Here is an 11,465-nt window from a genome sequence, read left to right as displayed (position 1 = left end):
GAGGTGCCTTAGAAAATGCATTGATCGCTAGGAACTACTAGCAGTTCACCCAGAGGCATCCAGACCAACCTTCTCTCCTTTGCAAGCCAGATTGAGAGATCGGAGAAGAGTTTGATGGTCAGTGCGCCATGACCTCTCCACACTAACCCCAGCCCATGCTTTGTTTCTGCCCTTACCCTTTATCACAACAACCTCGATAAAGGTTTCTCTGTAGGGATTGTTAGGACCTCAGTGAGGCTCTCACAATTCAGAGATGGGCCTTTAAATCCCAAAAAAAGGCCAAATAAAAGATGCTGGGACCTGCAATTTTTCCCAATTTCAGAGGCTATGGCAGCCAACCACTCATGAGCCTTGATACTCTGATATGTCAAAAATTCAACATGATACTCCAGTTGAGAACCTAACCAGGCTGTCGAAGCCAATTAATTTTGTTTCATATTGATTATTCTCAGCGTTAATCCCTACGTCCATTTGTACCCATTCCCAATGGATGGCTATGGGTTCCCAAGATCCTGCCAGCCTCTCTTCGATTCCCACCCTTGGGGTCTTTGCACAGCTGGTTCTTCCCTAGAATGCTCTCTCGCCATGCTTAACCTCTCTGATTTTAGGCCCCAGCTGAAGGCTTTCTCTGGCCACCTGACCTAAAGCTGGGATGCCCCTTGGTTTCACCATCTCTGACCCTTGTTTTCTTCCTTCAGGATATTCATTACAACTGGCACTGATTTCTTGTCTGCTTCGGTTTGGTTTTGTCTTTTCAGTCTCCCACAAGAATTAGAATCCCCTGAGGGCAGGGACCAGGTCTGTCTTATTCATCACTGTATCACTAGCAGGTAGCATGGTGTCTGGAACGTAGTAGGTTGTCAATTAATATTGAATGAATGAATGAATGAATGAATCTGTCTGCCTTGATCCGAAGTTGGCTCATATAGGACTCCAGTTTGCTTCCGTAGTCTCTCCACTTTGCTTTGGGCCCTGACCAGCCACCAACGTTCTCACCCATACAGTATCCTATTTCACCCTTCACCTCCCCTGGTTCAGCTCTTCCAGCCAGAACTCTCCCCTCAGGCAACACAATGAACAATGTGTTTGTCTCAGAGCCATTTCTCTCACTGCCTCATTGATCAGCTAGAGCTGTTAATCTCAGCTGATTCTTGCTGCCTCTCCTTGACAAGAAAATAAATAAATAAAAATAAGCAACAGAAAACAGCCCAAACCACAGCTACCTTGGGATCCTTCAGCCAATCCTTGAGTACTGGCTCTAATCACCAAATTTACACCAGGTACAAAGTTGGCAATGTGGCTAATATAATGGTGAATCAGTGTCGTGATGATCTGGAAAATCACAGCTTTGGTCAATCACATCATTGAAACACTATTTTCAAGCTGGGTTCCACAGTCGAAGGGGGAAATATTGAAAACTTAAAGTATGCCCAGACGAAGATGATGAGTTTATAAACTGTTGAAATAGGAATGGAGGGGTGCCTGGGTGGCTCAGTGGGTTAAGCCTCTGCCTTTGGCTCAGGTCATGATCTCAGGGTCCTGGGAAGGAGCCCCGCATCGGGCTCTCTGCTCGGCAGGGAGCCTGCTTCCCCCTCTCTCTCTGCCTGCCTCTCTGCCTACTTGTGATCTCTGTCTGTCAAATAAATAAATAAATAAAATCTTTTTTAAAAATTAAAAAAAAAAAAAAAAAGAAATGGGAATGGAGCTTAATATGCGGATTCTGAAGCCAGACGGAGTTTGAACCCCGGCTCCACTACTTACTATGTGATACTTACAAATTAATTAACTTTGTGCCTTGATTTCCCCAGCTGTGAAATGGAGCTAATAATAGCACATAGAGCATTATGAGGATCAAATGAGTTGACACGTGCAAAGCAGTTAAAATACTATCAGGCACATACTAAGTTTCACTGTGTCACTATCCGATGGTATATGAAGCATGGGGAAGAAACTGGTACGGTATTTGATACATTATTCCTGAAGATCCTGGCTACTGAGAGTGGGGTCTGAGGATCTACAGCCTTGGCTTCACCTGGGAGCTTCTTGGAAATGTAGAATCTCAGGCCCCAGCTTGGCCTACTGAATCCGAGGGGGCACAACAGGAACCAAGTTGGGAGGGGGGAGAGATACAGCCAGTAAGATGCCAATCCCATAGAACAAAAATTGATTTTTTTCATTCTTCTCTCTTCCTCTCCCATTCCCCCATCTCTCGGGGTTTTTCCTTTTCCCTCCAACTCTCACTCTCTTTCTCTCTTTTTAAAAAATTTCCTTTAATAATGTATTTAAAAAGAAGAAGAAGGAGGGGAGGAGGAGGAGGAGGAGGAGAAGAAGAAGAAGAAGAAGAAGAAGAAGAAGAAGAAGAAGAAGGAGAAGGAGAAGGAGAAGAAGAAGAATGGGACACACCAGCCAGAGAGAAGCAGAAACAGCTTGAAGTCTGTGTCCCCTACCAACTGCAGCACCATCCAGGCCACTGCCCCAGATCATCATGTGAAAGAAGCCCCAGACTGATGCAGCCATTGGGGCTGTCTTCCTTCACCCACCAGAGAGCAAAGCCCAAGAGTCAGAAGTAGGCCAGCAGAGGGCTGAGGTTGGGATGGGGTGGGAGGTGGGCCAGGCCTTCTGCCAGGCAGGAGCTGTACTGACTCCTCTTCTAGCTCCTGAAAGAAAGAACTTCCCAAAAGGTACAATCCCAGCTTGAGCAGCTTACTGTGCCCAACATGGCCATTCACTGGAAGATCCTTACTCTGGACCAGCCTCCACCCACCTGGGGGAAGTAGGAGGAAGCCGCCATGAGAAGGGAAAAAAAAGAAAAAAAGAACCTTAGGCTGGTTTAGTTGGTAGAACATGTGACTCTTGATCTCAGGGTCATGAGTTCGAGCCTGACGTTCGGCGTAGAGATTACTTAAAAAAAAAAAGAAAAGAAAAAGAAAAACCAACCTCAGGCTTCAGGCTGCATGGAGGACTTCACACTGAAGCAGCAGGAGAAAGAGTGTGTTTGAGCCCCAGCCATGAGACGCCCCCATGGGAATCCAGTCAAACATAAATGGCCCATAAGATCCCCAATAAAAACCTAGTTTCTGCCTCATGGAGAATTGTCACATGTAAGAGGACACAAAGAAATTGCCAAACAGACTGCAGAGATGTGCCAAGGAAATGTGGGAGAAATGGCTTCAGGTTTGACTCCTTTGGGACACCATCTTATTTTGAGGGGCCACAGTAAGAGAATCGTTGGCTGTGATGGGAATGCTGTGGAAAACCAAGACCACTGAAAAGGAAAACAGTTTCATCTCGCTGATGAGATGAAGGAAATATGTTGTTATATACAGTTTTTTTAATCATTTTCAGTGCATTTGAGTTCCTAACTAGCATATAAGAAATGATATGTCAGAGGCTGTTATCTTTTTCTTTTAGTTTCCTCAGACAGAACCTAATACACTGTGTTGCATGCAATAGGTGCTCAATAAATGAACAGAATTTCAGGAGATGCTCATCTCACCAGATGTAAATTAATTTGACAATAATCAGATGATGAAGAACATTAATATGAAGTAAATCTATGGCATTTAAGGACCAGAGTCTGCCACAATCCTCTGCTTCCTGTGTTAACTAGGTACTTACACAGAAGGCAGCAATGGGAATTATCAGGCAAAAGTGTAAACAGATAAGGATTAAAATCCCTGTGCCTCTGGGGTGCCTGGGTGGCTCAGTGGGTTAAGCCTCTGCCTTCAGCTCAGGTCATGATCTCAGGGTCCTGGGATCGAGCCCCGCATCGGGCTCTCTGCTCAGCGGGGAGCCTGCTTCCCCCCTCTCTCTGCCTGCCTCTCTGCCTCCTTGTGATCTCTCTCTCTCTCTCTCTGTCTCTCTCTGTGTGTGTGTCAAATAAATAAATAAAATCTTTAAAAAAAAAAAAAATCCCTGTGCCTCTAATTTGCTATGTGAGTTCTGCCCTTAAGTCACCTAACATTTAGTAGGGCTTCAATTTCCTCATCTGAAATGAAGGTAGAAGACAGGAGTTATTACAGCAAATAAGAATTACGGGGCTGAGCATTAAAGACATGACTGGGAAGAAATTCATTTCTGTCCTGTTTCCCAGCAGAGAAATCCCTGGTTTCACGTTGGCAGTGTCCCAGACTTCCCTAGTTGTCCCTTGTACCTGAAAAATGAAGAAAATGAAGGTGGTCAGCGAAGTCTGACTAATATTAGGAAAAGATTCTAAATCCATCAAGATTCACAGTCAAGCTACCCCTCATTACAAACTCCTAACCTGCATTTTAATATAGATGGAATTACACAGAACTTTTCTGGGACGGAGCAAATGCTAGCTTTAGAGTATCAAGGGGTTGGGATGAGGGAGCAAGATTTGGAACCAACTGGTACAAGTACCCATTGGTGTAGGGTATCCAAGCAGTGAAGTTCCCTCTCTGCCAAGTGAGGCGATGCAATGGGTAGTACGGAAAACAAGGGATCCATATTGTCCTGATCCCCTTCTCTTCACCAGACAAGGTCTCCCTATATCTCGGTCCATTCGAGCTGCTATAACAGAATACCATAGACTAGGTGATTGTCAACCACGGAAATTTATTTCTCACAGCTCTGGAGGTTGAGAAATTCAAGATCAAGATACTAGCAGATCTGATGTTTGGTGAGAGCCCACTTCCTGGTTCACAGATGGTGATTTTTGGCTGTGTCCTCACATGAGAGAAGGGGCAGGAGCAGCTCTCTGGGGTCTCTTTTATAAGAGCACTAATTCCAGTCAGGATAGCTTCTCTGTCATGACCTAATTAACTCCCAAAGGCCCTACCCTCCAAACACTATCACATCGAGAATTAAGTTTCAGCATATGAATCTGGGGGACACAAACATTCAGTTCATTGTACAATTCTTGAATGAGTAAAAGAGGTTCATTTTCTCCCAAGACTCCTCATTACTAAACCAAGGGTCAAGAACAATAAGTAAATCCATTGCTTATTGTTCTAAGACTGCTTGGTGGCTTAATCTTGGTTCAAAAAAATGAGACCAGCTGATGTTTCAATGTCAGAACGGTAGCAAAAAAAAAAAAAAAAAAAAAAAAAAATCTGGTGCCAAATATGGAAGTTTATTATATCCATAGTGGGATGGAAAGCAAAGAATTAGCAGGAACAAAAGTAACACATATGCCCCAAAATCTTCAGTTAACTGATGATGAGTCATTTGCTGAAAGCAGTGGTTCAGGAGGGCTATGCCATATTTTGAAACTATGCTAAGTAACGGAGTGAAGAGGACGAGAAAGGAAATAGAATCTTATCAAAAAGGAAATGAGCCAAGCAAAAGCAAAAGAATTTCTGGAATACTTGTGAAGTAAATCTATTTAGAAACCTCAGAGCCCCTTAACCATTTGGGGGAGGAGAAACATGAATGTAGGCCCTTTGTGGTTTACCATTTACAATTCTGAAACTTGGCCAAGTCCAGTCAGAACTCCAGAATTGTATTTTTTTAGATCTTTAATATTAGTGGAACATCAGCTTATTGTTGAAAAAAAAAACGACAATTAAATTGGGAAAGATGAAGATCACGTGAAACAAAAAACATAATTAAAAGTTACTTTGTTTTTTTTTTTTTTTTTTTAATTTATTTGACAGACGGAGATCACAAGTAGGCAGAGAGGCAGGCAGAGAGAGAGGAAGGAAAGCAGGATCCCTGCTGAGCAGAGAGCCCTATGCGGGGGCCCGATCCCAGGACCCTGGGATCTGACCTGAGCCGAAAGCAGAGGCTTTAACCCACTGAGCCACCCAGGCGCCCCAAGAAGTACATTCATTTCTAATGCAAATGTTTCCATTCCCAAATGGAGATGATTACCTGTCTCAGGAATATTATCCAGATGATGAAAATTGAGGCCAAAGACGTAACTTACTTTATTGGTAGGTGGTTCTTGAGGTGGCTTCGGGAAATAAAACCAAACAACTTTTCTACCTACAGTGAGAGTAATTTACATATATTGGATTCTCTTTACCATGTAATTGTTAGTTTCCTAATTTACTGCTTGATTGTTAACTCTTCATTTCAAAAACAATATTAGCTTCTCCAACAATATTCATCCATTCTTTCAAGCTACAATTGTAGAAATTTCTTCACTCCTGAATTCCACTAATTGCTATTAGTTAGCATTAAATTAGTAGATTAAACTTTAAGATCTTTTTCAATTGAAATGTTTGTTAATCTAATTCTGCCATTCTCCTTAGGGGACTATTAACTCAGAAATATTTGTTCTTTTGTGTTTGTATTTCTGTTTACTCTTCTCCCCTCTCAAGTTAATCATTGGGGAACTTTGTTTTTCCAACTTTGAAATGAGTACATGTATCACATAAGCTTAATATATTTTTTTAAGATTTTATTTATTTATTTGACAGAGAGAGATCACAAGTAGGCAGAGAGGCAGGCAGAGGGAGGTGGGGGGGAAGCAGGCTCCCCACTGAGCAGAGAGCCCCATGCAGGGCTCAATCCCAGGACCCTGGGATCATGACCTGAACAGAAGGCAGAGGCTTTAACCCACTAAGCCACCCAGGCGCCCCTAAGCTTAATATTAGGAAAACATATTTTAGCACCTATAATAAAAGTGACCTATTTGCAGAAAGAGACAATGAACTGGTTTAAAAGCTTTCTTTGTTTTTACATATAAGCTATAAAATAATTATTAAAAAGTAAAATTCAGTCTCTTTTCTTCACTGAAGATCAATTCCATCAGAGTCTTAGAATTACTGAAATCAAAGCTCTTACTATTTAGTGACATCAAATTCTCTGATGAATAAGCTTCTGTTCAATGTTTACATTTTTTAAACAAGAACAGTGTTCCAGATTTCTTATATATTCATTTATATTCATCATGTGATACTGGAAACCGTGTGTATTACATTATATTACAATGAGTCATTGCCACTAGGCCAACAGGAAGTAACAAAAAAAGCCAAAGAAACAATGTGATTTTTTCAGAATTAACTGAACGCTAGACATTTTTTAATATAGCAGCATTTTCTTTCTACAGAATAGACAAGAATGCCAGCAGACATACGTGTGTGTGTGTACTATATGCATAATACATAGCATATAATTATATACACAAAGGCATACATATGTAGATGTACCCATATGAATAAACACATGTGATTAAATTCCAACACAAATACATTGCTCTCCTTTCCTCAGTTAAAAAAAAAAACCTGTATCTTAAGGTTGAATTTTAAAAGCCATTTTAAAAAAATCCATTTAAGAAAAAGCCATTTTAAAAAAATCCATTTTTTAATGGATTTAAAAAAAAAGCCATTTAAAAAATCATCTTCATACAGTATATCTAATCTATATCTAATATGTGGTTCTTTGTCTATTTCTGCATCTAGTATGGTTTTTCTTACTAAAGTTTAATTTTCTCTCAATTTTAACACATCACAAAGATGATCACATATATTTCCTGCATAAAATTTCTTTTCTTTTAGCAAAAGATAAACTACGAAACAATAAGCAGATTGATTTAAAAATTAACAACCCTTAAAATGAGCTTTTAAAAATGAGACTCTTTTTAATCCCAGTAAATTACTGCATTGAAACTGATCCTTTTGCACAGTGTTTATTCAATGTAGAAGGGTATGACAGTGTAATCACTTTCAGTCCTACAAATTATTGGCAATAAAATTAGATACTCGTTTATGTTTTACATTTTTTTCCAAATTAAAAAAAAAATTCATTATCCTTACCTCTACGCCTCAAATTCTGGTAGCATCTATAGATCCCTAACTCTTGGCAGGTGATACCTCAGACAAACATATCCCTTTATAAACTTTATACAAAAGAAGGGACCTCCCAAACCTTTCTCCCTGTCTTACATTATTTCAAAAATAAATTCAGGGCTCAGCAGTATGCATTTATGGTTCCTAGAATTTTTTTTTAATTTTCAAAGAAATCATCAAACTCTCGAGTTGATTATACTTAAACAACAGAATCATGGAGTTTTAGACAACAATCCTTCATTTTACCTCTGATTACCTCTGACTTGCCCAACAACACATAGCTCAGCAAACAGAAGACTTGCACCAGAATCCAGGTCCCTTTCCCAGGTGGGTAATCCCCAGAGTACGTGCTATAAAATACATATAAGTAATGTGTTGCGATCTCTATTGAAGAGAAAATGAGAATCAGCAGTCTAAAATACCATTCAGTTCCACAGGATCCCAGGCTATTCTAGCCCTGTTCTAAACAGATAGAAATTTGTAGATTTTATAAGCAAAGCCAAATTTTCAAATAAGGGAATAAGGCAAAAACAGCAGCATAGGAAGTATATGTGCTAAAAAAAGAATGTGCCTCTTCTTATCTCAGAAATACTTCATATACATTTTCTTAACTTGAGAAGTCAAGCTAAATTTGATTAACCACATTTCTACATATCACATGAGCCTACCACTAGTATAGGAGAGAGTGGAAACCAAAAGAAATGTCACAGATTTCATGGTGTGATTCGGTTTCTTTCCAAATGACACTTTCTTTGAAAAGGCATATATTTGGAATTTGCCTTTTAGAAAATGCTTCTTTTCGGGCGCCTGGGTGGCTCAGTCAGTTAAGCATCTGCCTTGGGCTCAGGTTGTGATCCCAAGGTCCTGGGATCAGCCCACACGGGCCTGAGTAGGGAGTCTGCTTTTTCCTCTCACTCTCCCTCTGTGCTGTCTCTCTCTCAAGTGGATAAATAAAATCCTTAAGAAGAAAAGAAAATGCTTCTTTTCCATTTTCAAATATAATTCTAGTGTAATTAATCTAATCTGCATTTCAAAGTTCTTGAGCTGAGCTTTCCACCAAGCATGAGATCTCTCTTTATGGACCAGAATAAAGAACAGTATATTGAACACAATCCAGAACAGTCAACATGGTGGTAGCCATAAGATGATAGAGCCTCCATATGTCATCAAAAGCATAGTCTTTCCAAGACGGCTTATCAGACATCTGTTTATCCTTGTCCGTGTTCAAGTGCCCAACAGACATTTTGTTGCCATACAAATCCTGCAAAGTAAACAAAAAATGTGCTGAGAAAAACCAACAGATAAGAAAAAAGATGAACCTTTATGGAAGGTGAGCCTGAGGATGAGGTCTACTTAAAATGCTTGCATCCAGGGGCACCTGGATGGCTCAGTCCATTAAGCATCTGCCTTTGGCTCAGGTCATGACCCCAGGGTCCTGGGATGGAGCCCTTCATCGGGATTTCTGCTCAGGGGGGAATCTGTTTCTCCCTCTCCTTCTGCTTACCACTCACCCTGCTCCTGTTCTCTCTCGCTCTCTCACTCACTCTCAAATAAATAAAATCTTTAAAACAACAACAATAATGGGGCTCCTGGGTGGCTCAGTGGGTTAAAGCCTATTCCTTCAGCTCCGGTCATGGTCCCAGGATCCTGGGATCAAGCCCCACATCGGGCTCTCTGCTCGGCAGGGAGCCTGCTTCCCCCTCTCTCTCTGCCTGCCTCTCTGCCTACTTGTGATCTTTGTCTGTCAAATAAATAAATAAAATCTTTTAAAAAAATAAAACAACAACAACAACAACAAAACCACTTATATCCAAGGCAACCATATGAGGTAGAGACAGTTAATTGCTTACTTAAGGCATTTCAAATTCTGAACTTTACTAACCCAAAGTAAAGTGTTTACCCTGATTTGACACTAGACATGACACTGGGGAAGAAGAAAAATGGGGAGCCATTGGCCAGTGTTCTTAGTTCTCCATAGTCCCGTGTTTCAGAAATCAATAGTTGCTCTATTTACAGGGAATGCATCAGAGATTAAAATAGCAGAAGGAAATGGAGCTGCTGTTTGAGGAGGAACTAATCTGATTCAGAAGATTTGGAATGATGAAATTCAATCAGACTTTTATGTAGCTGTTCCAGAAATAATGCCCAAGCTTAATCCATTAGAGAAGGAAATGGGAAAAAAAAAAAAAAAAGATTTCCAAGGCTTACTTGGAATTCCATTGCTTGTGACATCCCCAAAGTTCTTGAATTATTTAAAACTGGATATGAAATTAAGGTAGATGAAGAAAGGGAGAACATTTTCAAGACCAAAATAGCAATAGTAGATATGGCAAGTGACCAGATAGCTGCCAGTCTGTTAGCAGTGGGTATGATACTAATGTAGGCACAGACTGCTGAATTTGGGACACTTGGTGCTAGGTCCTTTCCCTGGAAGTCTGTGACCAAAGATGGAGCCATTGTTGCCTAAAGTAACAAAAAACAAAGAAAGTAACAATGAAGCTGCCTAGAAGTATTGTGCTGTGAAATTTTCAGTGGCTTCGGAAGCAATAGAAAATTCTGAAACTGTGTAATTTAAGTGTCTTGTTATTTCTTGATCATCATACTTGAAAATGAATTTTAATGCTGGAAAATCTTATCACACTTTCAAAAGTAAGAAAAGAAAATGTTCTCTATGTCTGGGGAAAAAAAAAACCAGTGTCTTGAATTATTAGATAAGTTTTTGTTCTTTCCTTCAACTATTTACATGAATTATTTGGACTTTGTATGGATGGAGCTTTGAAATATTCAAATTCCTTGAAATATTTTATTATATAAGGTTCCTATTTATTAAACCCTGTAGGATGCACTTTTCTGGGGAAGTGAAGATTCAGTTCAATTATCATTTCTTCAGTACAGAGAGTCCACAGAGCAGAGTCTGGGGGATAGAGGAAGTGCAAAGATTAAGTAAGCCAGTCTTGAGAGATTTTACCCATCAGGGAAAATCCAAAGTGATAAACCACAAGTTAGAGAGGTCCTAAAAAGAGGTAACTGCCAGAGGTGGCTAGAGGAAAAGCTTCAGGCAGAAGCTAACATTCCAGATGAGTCCTAAAGGGCCAACTGAGGAGTATCACAAGTAGGGGGCAAGGAAATGAGGGGCTGAGGTGTCAACTTGACTCCTGCTCTCTTTTTCATTTATGAATCCCTTTGAGGTATGATAATCACACAGTCATCTTCACGCCATGGTGTCAGCTCCTTTGGTCCAAACTTTGGTGCTGCCTCCCCACTGGGCAAACACATTCTGACACTCCCAGGAGCCCCTTTTCTGTGGGCTGCCCTGCACTCCTTCTCCCAGAGAGACTCCCCTGTTCAGCAGTTGTGCCCTTCACAAGCAGCCCAAAAGAAGCAGTGCAGATTAGCACTCACAATCTCATTAGGACCCCCAACACATAGCCATTCCCCCTCTTTCTCAAGTCCTGCCTGATGAAAGATGCCATCCAATCCAGCAACCTGGCCATGCATGTGACCTCAGCTCCACTTTCCAATGCTTCCATGACACCCCAAGTGATAGTCCTTGACTTGGGATGAAAAGCTTTTCCATCCAGCTTCAGATCTCCCCTGTCCCTCGCTCACAGTGACTCTTCGTAGACTCTGCTATACAGACATGCACAGACATAGACACACACACACACACACACACACACACACACAGAGGCCTCATATTGTTTCACC

At 40.8% G+C, this 11,465-nt stretch overlaps 1 pseudogene; it reads left to right on the top strand.

Moving 5' to 3' along the window:
- Positions 1 to 9,077: 9,077 nt before the first annotated feature.
- Positions 9,078 to 10,198, top strand: LOC111158385 (annotated as a pseudogene).
- Positions 10,199 to 11,465: the final 1,267 nt, after the last annotated feature.

Source organism: Enhydra lutris, unplaced genomic scaffold (assembly GCF_002288905.1).
Source record: "Enhydra lutris kenyoni isolate GAN:26980312 unplaced genomic scaffold, ASM228890v2 scaffoldscaffold59, whole genome shotgun sequence".
In the NCBI taxonomy this organism is placed as follows: domain Eukaryota; kingdom Metazoa; phylum Chordata; class Mammalia; order Carnivora; family Mustelidae; genus Enhydra; species Enhydra lutris.
This window is presented reverse-complemented; position numbering and strand designations above follow the sequence as displayed.